Source organism: Lepisma saccharinum, chromosome 24 (genome assembly GCF_977018435.1).
Source record: "Lepisma saccharinum chromosome 24, izLepSacc3.1, whole genome shotgun sequence".
NCBI classification, from domain to species: Eukaryota; Metazoa; Arthropoda; class Insecta; order Zygentoma; family Lepismatidae; genus Lepisma; species Lepisma saccharinum.
The window spans coordinates 50661123-50669826 of NC_139252.1; the positions used below are offsets into that span (position 1 = coordinate 50661123).

Here is an 8704-nt window from a genome sequence, read left to right on the forward strand (position 1 = left end):
AGAGTCTAGCATAATTCCCTTACAGTAGTTTTCGGGGTGAAAATAAACATTCTTTAAGTTCCCTAGCAACGTCCGTTTCCATGGACAACAACAGGCACGGCAAGCTCTAAGGAATTGCATGTCATTATACCCCCTAAACATTTAGTTAAAACAAGCACGATGTAGATATTTACGCATTGAGTATAACAATATATACGTAATTGTATCTGGGCTGAAACTCCTTATTATGTAGATGTCACCCTTTTTTCAGGCACCTTTTCAAAGTCATGAGTTCATTCATCTGTGTGCTATTGATCTGTGAGAAATATAATGTAGCTATTTAGACAATTAAGAATTGAAGGAAACAATGTGTGCTGCAATGTGTGTCCGTAGCAACGGTTGTTAAGGACGTGAGAAAAGGGCATTTTCACCCTTAAGGAAGGGCCGATTGAGCGATTTTTGAATTTTCTCGGCCTTTTGGGACAATTTCATGGGGGGTCGTAATCGGGAATTTTTGGCCTCCGGGGCTTCCTTCATGGAAAACATTTATGTCAGTGAGTCAGTCAGTCAGTGGTGGTATTGGGCTTTATATATATTGGATATATATATATATATATATATATATATATATATATATATATATATATATTTGTTACACACCCTATCTAGATTAATTACATGTAATAGAATTAAAACACTAATGCAGGCATGCAAGAAAAACAAAAACAGAAGTTCAACAATTTCAGATTTTCCGGAAATTTCAAAAATTTTATAAAATCTCCCTTAAATTGGACCTACATTTCCCCGTACAAAGAGAAATTTATCTGCATGTAGCAACACTGTCTAATACAGAAAGGAGGAAGGAGCAAGCAGTGTTCTCCTTCCAACGCTGTTTGCATGTTTAGATGTGATCAGCAACACACTCCGACCATCTTATCTTCAGGGTTACCATTAAGTAAATTGGGTATAGGAGTCCTCAAACAGCAAATACATTTTAAAAAATGAAGTAAGCAACTAATTGTCTTTCAGTGTATAGAAAAGTTTAAAATTTTACATTTTATTTATTACACGACATCCTTCACCAGTCAAATTGATTTGTGATGAAATTCGGAAATCTTCCGTTATTCCTTCGAAGAGACTCAAGTCATTATTTGTATTAATATTGTTCTAAATGAAATGTTGTATGGCTTAATTGTAACCCTATTGAGATAATAAATAATAATAATAACTTGTTAGAAAGCTTTCGGCTTGGAAATTCCACTAAATTGTCAAATAAAGGAACATTTTGATCATGCCTGTGTAAAGCAGAGAGAAAACTTTTTATTTTCTTTAAGTCTGACGTCAAGAAGAGAATGAAGAAAAATCCAATCTGGCGTTGCCCTAGTTAAGACTCGGGATTTTGTCGTGACAGGCGATTTCGTTGAAGGTACGCTTCGTAATAAAACGGAAATGGAAATTGAAACCACAAACCAATGCACAGAATCGTAAGGTTGCGAAATTTTGAAACGGCAATATCTTCCAGCTATCGCTTGTCTGCGTGACCAGGCTAGACCTACATGTTTAGAGAAAGACCTTTCCGCAAAACAGTACAAAGCTCTCTCACAAATACTCTAGATGTCGCTCGCCAGATGTTCTCAACAATTTTTACACTCTACTTGTTTTTACATAGTTCCTTTAATATTGTGTTAGTTGCACTTAGGTTAACTTTACTGTGTAAGTAACTTGACGCTTATTCATGGCACTCGTCTCAATAATATCATTTTATAGATAGAGAAGGACCAAGTAAAAAGTTCCACGGAAAACGAATTTTGTTGCTTTCTATCTATTGGTTCCTAGTATCTATATTATTCGTGGTTTAATTCATAAAATGTTTAAGTGGTCTTTTTCCTTTCTATTATTTAAATTATGTACTACCGACTATTACTTTTAGCCAAAGATAAAAACAGATCTTGGTGTTCGCCATTTGGCCACAACTAATAATATTTTTGATGGTGTGACCACTTTCTGTCTGGGAGTTTTATCTATTTAAAGTGAAAGAAGTTGGGAAATATTAATCTGACTTTCTTAAATCTCATGCCACGAACTGTTAACGTTCTCGATTGTGAAGAGTCTAACTTTACGCACAACAATTGAGCAACATTGTGTCCTGACGTCACAGAAGCAAGCTTTTTAATTTTAGGATAAATGTCTATGTTGTTAGGTTAGGCTATCTAGGTTTAGTTCTTTTAGCCTAAATAATAATTTTTCATTGTATTTATGCTAATGGAATCTAACCTAACAGGCCTAGCCTAACCTCGTAGGCATTCCTCGTCTGACGTCAGGACACAAGGTTGCTCAAGTGTTGTGCGATAAGTGAGACCAGATTGGGAACCTCACAAAAAAGACAGTTGAACTAATATATACTTGATAGTAGAGACACCTAGTGGGACAGGATTGTCGCATACGTCCTCAGACAGTTTTTTATACATCCAGATTGTGTATCGTCAAGAATAGTTCAATTCCTGCCGAGTAAAGTGTAGAACTGGAGTTTGTGAGGGCAGTGGCTGTTCAGTTTAGCTTCTTGATAGCTGCACGTGTCTTCTATTAAATCCAGAGGAGTTATCTCACTCCTGATCGTTTAAAGCAGCCTGCGCCGACACAGGGAACGTCTGTGGGTTCAAGCGGAATCTCAGCTTCAAATTCCCATTTGAGCAACCTCACATTTTACCCTAACTTTGCAACCTGCTGTTATCAGATCAAAGACGAAAAGAAACCAGGAATGTTTTTCTGAAGACTAACTACAGAACGGCTTAGTTTTGGATGTACGTACAGTGAGACGCACGAGTATTATTGAACAAATTGTCCATTACTATTTTCATCACTTTTATTCCTGTACCCCACGCGTTTTTAAGAAATTGACTTTTACATCTGCTGGTGCAGAGGTTGCCAACAGCTTGTTTGGAGTTTAGCTTCAATTCTTGAAGCTCTCATTGCGTAAAACAAATAGATGAAAAATGTTGATGGACAATTTGCTTGATAACACTTACGCACTGTAATAGTGTGCACTCGTCTCACTTTCCGCTTTTTTATACAGCATTTAGCACATCGTGCTACGACACCAGGGGTCCTGGGTTCGAATCCTGGCCTGGGCATGGATGTTTGTGAGTGTCCATTCACCAATTTCATCATATCACTCATCCCCATCTTCGCCAATTAGTCTGGCACAAAAAGCGAAGTAAAATAAAGCAAATAACTCACTCAATCAATCAATCAAATAATACTACGATCAGGCCCGTAGCCAGGCAGGGGCCAGGGGAGGCTCAGCCCACCCTGGGACTGCCGTCAGCCCCCTTGACATTAGGTTATTAGGTAAAACTATTTTTGTATAATTTGTTTGCAGTGAAAAGTGAAAATGCAGACAGCAGCTGTTACATCTTGTTTATGAGCCGAAGTCTAGGTAGAAGATTCTGTAGACTTTAGAAAGTTCTTTTTTAAGGAAACCTTTTTATCTGTACCTTTGCTGCCCTTTCCACATCTGCGTCAAAGGTCAACAGCTATCAATTTTTTGTAACGAAGGCGAGTTTTATTGGTTCGGGCAGGGGTGGAATGTACTGTTGGGACTATGATTGAATGTTGTGTATTTTTTCTTGTATGATATAAATATCTGTATCATCAAAAGTAGTGTGGAGTGTGTAGTAAGGGATGATGTCAGTAGAAGTCAATTAACACTTCAAGAGATGTTTTAGAAGATATAGAAAAAACTAGTATTTGCATGATATTTCTAAATTTTATGTTTTACATTAACTTGATGACTCCCCTCCCCCACACGTAATTTACCTTCATTTAATATTTTTAAACTTTCGAAAATGGACTTGGTCTACAAACCCCTTCCGCCCTGGAGATCAATTATAGCTACGGGTCTGACTGCGCTGTATAAATTACACGGTACTACTAAATTTCTTGACTGCACGTACATATGCTGAGCAGTATTTTAGTGTACTAATCAGCAAAAGCTATATACAAATTTCAAATCCAATACAATATTTTTATTAATATTTCCTTCATAGCACTCAACATACAGTTTGGAATTTTGGACCTAATTCTGTAAATTGTACAAAAATTAGTCATTATTCCATTATCGTGTACGAAATCGTATATGCTAACATAAAACATAATATGCTTCATACATACAGTAGTAGTATGTAGCTCTATTTTGGAGGGTTTATAGTGTCGAAATGACGTGTCAGACAAAAAAATTGTTAATAAGGAAAGTTATTTGCCTTAATGACCTCTGTACGCTGTGAAAGTTTGTTCGGTGACACGCTGTATTTATTCCTTAACCAAAAAGTGGAAGAAATAGAATGTAAACAAAAATAGGTGCAATCGAATAAAAACAGTTTTGCCGTTCGAAACCGATACAAACCTTTGATTTTATATCTGTTTAGATTATTCGCCCCTTATTTCTTCCTCCGTAAGTAGCGTTCGTTTAACACTCCCATGAAAGGTAATGGAGGTGCCCCTCTCGCCCCCCCCCCCAGCAATAAGGGATTATATACTGTTAACTGTATCCAAGGTTGTCGGTAGTTTTTTTTTGGGGGGGGGGAACAACGATTTTCGTTTCAAAACTGTGCTTGTTTTCCTTAACAATGAGGCTTGATTTAAAATCCTACCGTTTTTGCCAGTTACTTTTAATTGTCAATCCCTTGGAATATTAATTATGAATAATTAATATAATGCAGTGTCATTGAAACGAGATTAAGTGTGTGGCATTCACTGTCCACGAAGGGGAATTCCCCTACTCACGACTATCTCAAATAATTGATTTGTACACTCAACAGCAAAAGTAATAGTAGACGAATTGTCCATTAACACTTTCGTTCACACTGTTTTTCATAATGATGAATGAAATAAAAACGTCAACAAGTAGACGACATTTGCTTCGCATCAGCAGAGTTTATTTCCTTAAAACACCACCTGATGTATAAAAAAATTGAAAAAAAGCTATTGATATTTCGAAATGTTAATGCTATCGAATTTAGACATCATGATAAGACGACGATGTCACATTATTTTATTGAGTGATATGTTGTTTTAAGTCCACCTTATGCACAGTTAGGCTAATCGGGACTGGACCTACAGTTTAAAGTGGGATCCGAACCACTTGTGCCTCCACCGGGTATCGAACCCGGGACCCCTTGATTACAAGGCGACGACGCTACCACTGCGCCATCGGGGAGGCCCTACATTATTTTATTGTATCCGGAAATTAGTGCTAAGCTTGTACAGTGGGATCCATGAGTATCTCCGTGCAAATTGTCCATGACTATTTTCGTTTGCGATGGATTTTTATGTATGCTGGTGTAGAAGTTGTCAACAGCTTGTTTTGAGTTTTCTTTTAATTCTTGAAGCTCTTATTAGGTCAAATAAAGTGCACGAACATGGTGATGGACAATTTGCACGATATTACTCATGGATCCCACTGTACAATGGGGTGAACAAGCATTGTTCGGCAAATCGCTCAGACTATTAATTTTTCTTTTGCATCTTGCGTGTTTTTAAAGAATAGATTTTCATGCATGTTGGTGCAGAAGTTGTCATCAGCTTGCTTAGCTTCAATTCTTCATTGTATAAAGCAAAGATAATAAACATGAAATTGACAATTTGGTTGGTATTCCTACTCTAACCGCATTCCATAGATATTAACATTCACTTGTCTGTAATTTAAAAGTGCCAAGATACTCTAAATTCTAAAACCAACTTCGACATGTACAGAATGCTACCAACTGTACTCGAAATTGCTTCATTCTCATTTACGATCGATATAATTAACAGGACGTTTGTTCAGTTCTGCGTACATGACTACATTCCTAGAATAGATTAGTCTATTGACCCATTTATCGACTATTAATTAAGCGAAAATTCTTTCGTTCACACAAATATCTTTTCACGTGAATGTTTTGCAAATGTTATTAAATGAAGCGATTTTTAACATTTTGAAGGTTTATTAGGCTGTGGTTTTCAAGGCAAGTTTTCTCAGAAGTGTCATTTTTTTTCACGTACGTTTTATTACCATATTGAAGTGTCTTTATTACCTCCATCTTGTAGGCAGAATGGCCTCCCGATCTTTGCTCGTTTTACAAAAACAGACACAACGAAAATACAAGAATTTGTACTGCATCATCACGCCGTCTTAGATTTGGATTATAACGTTGGGGTTATGAGTATAACTCAGCAAACGTAAAACTGTATCGACCAATGAAACAGTCAATGAACGATTCGAGTACATTGAACCCTACTTCTTCCAATAATTTTTATTCTCTATTAATACTCCCCTTGCACACGAGATACTTGCAGCATAACATACCTCGCACACTAGCCGTTAAGTCAATATCACGAACAAGGTTTAACAAAAATTGTTCAAGAAGAAGGGTAGAAGAATTTACTTACCATTGACGTCCAGTGACAATGTCCTTACTTATGTACAATGTCCACCAATGCTGTATCGTAATGCACGTGGGGGGAGAGTTACTTCTCGAATAATCACACACACGAGAACACATTCACTGTACGCACACTAACGCATACGACTGCTAACAAAACGGGTATAAATTTAACACACACCATGCTCCTTTTCGCTGTAACGCGAGGCCCGGCGTTTTATACAACACGAACATCATGCGACCACAACAAGCATAGCGTTATTACACTACCATGACGTGCCTAGAATTTGAGTTGCGGTAGTTCTGTAACGAAGGGGGGTTAGGGAGGGGATTGTCCCCCTACTAACTGTACAAGGCACACGCTATGTTCATTGCTCTGTCATCCCCGATGACTCGAGGCGGAAGTTGGCTCAGCGCACACCCCGGCCCGGCAACTTATCGATCCCCTCTCACCCGTAGTCACGTGGTGCGAGGCTACAGCGGGCAGGGGCGGAGCGAAGGGTTGGTTGTCAGTCAGCTGGAACTTTTGAGGCTACGTTGTACGATGCTCGCCCCATCTGTACGGTTTGATGGGAACTGCTCGGAATCATGAATGAGGATAATGAACGAGATGTATACATACTCGGGTAAATATTGTTGACACAAAGAACCAGCACGTTATCAAACGTTAAGAGTGGGCGAAAAAATGTTCCGCCAGCAATACGCAGTAAGCAGTGTAAATATCTTTGTATGGCATCTACAGAAAATATACATTCACATTCTCGCAAACGTTCGGGACTTATAATGGAGCCGCTGTATTAACCGGTGTGCAATCACAGCGCAGAACGGTTATTTTGACAAAATCCTGTTTTCCTACTGGCTGCTTTGAGGAGGGGGAATTTTAAAGTTGTCTGCTCTTGCAAAAAGCGGTGGGCCTAATTAGCTGTTTGACAGCAAGTTCCTTTGTAGGTATAACTTGACAAGTTTAAAAACAAGACGCTGCAAATAGCTGTTGCGCAGCTCACACCACATTTCCCCACTCCACTTTTCGGAGCGACGTTGGTTCGCAGTGTTGCAACCTGGAGAGAGCGGAATGGTCTGAGGATTTTCAACGAAATTTGTATTCGATTTTTCCTTGCTGTTTTCTACCTGTCGGAGAACTTCAGCTCACCTTTCGCCAACGACTCTTTTCCTTCTTTTAAAACTTGAACTCCCCGATGGCGTAGTGGTAGCGTCGTCGACTTGTAATCAAGGGATTCCGGGTTCGATTCCCGGTGGAGGCACATAGTGATTCGGATCCCACTTTAAACTGTACGTCCAGTATCGATTAGCCTTACTGTGCATAAAGTGGACTTAAAACAACAAATCAATCCAATCCAATTCTTTGAAAACTTGAGAAACCATCTACTTAGATACTCCCGTGGCGGCGCTGGTAGACTATCTATCTATACAGTAAAAATAGTTTGCCATATTTGTTTTAGCTTAATTTTGCTGAGTTGGCACCAGTCGTAGTTTCAAGGCCAGACAAGTACGTAGAAGAGTGGTGGGGAGGATGACGTAATAGGAAGTGCTCCGCAGCGATCTGCGCATATCGGGACTTAACTTACATACGCGGCAACAGAGGATCACTGCCATAAATGCGGTTTCTGGCCTTACGGAACTGTAGCTCGTGGACGCAGGCCCGTAGCAAGGAATTTTTTGTAGGGGGCGAAGTCAATCCTAGAGGGAGCCAATTTTTAATATATTGTGTCGCATTGGCAGAGTACACAGAGGCACTTGCCCCCCCCCCCCCAAAAGATACCTAACAGAAAAGGGATGATATCTTGAAACTCCAACGAAAAAAAACTTCGAGCAACATCAAATAGCAATATTTCGATAATGACCTTTCCAGATTGACAAAGAAAATAAAGTTTAACATAAATAGGCTAATAGGGAATGGACTGTATCTACTTGATATTTAAGGTCGATAATATTAATAGACGATTAATATGTATCAACAGCTTTGGGCCTCTCTGCAAAACTGATTAAGGGAACCGTTTATAAATCATGCTTCAGGGCCTCCCCGATGGCGCAATGGTAGCATTCTCATCTTCTAATCAAGGTGTCCCGGATTCGATACCCAGTGAAGGCATATTCCATAGTGGTTCGGATCCAACTTTAAACTGTAGGTCCAGTTCCGATTAGGGATGGCCAGATCCGGATCCTGGCGGATCCGAAATCCGGATCCGGATCCTAAAATTTTTCGGATCCGGATCCGCGGATCCAAAACTTTCGGATCCGGATCCAAAACTTTCGGATCCGGAATTTTCAGATCCGGATCCGGATCC

General features: G+C 39.2%; 1 protein-coding gene across 1 annotated transcript in view; it reads right to left on the reverse strand.

The window, feature by feature from the left end:
• The window catches only part of LOC145978225 (uncharacterized), a 323131-nt gene extending 316365 nt beyond the window's left edge, over window positions 1-6766 (reverse strand). The window contains exon 1 of the mRNA XM_083110697.1: window positions 6406-6766. The gene's annotated coding sequence lies outside the window, so the exon portion shown is untranslated. The remainder of the gene's footprint in view (window positions 1-6405) is intronic.
• Window positions 6767-8704: the final 1938 nt, after the last annotated feature.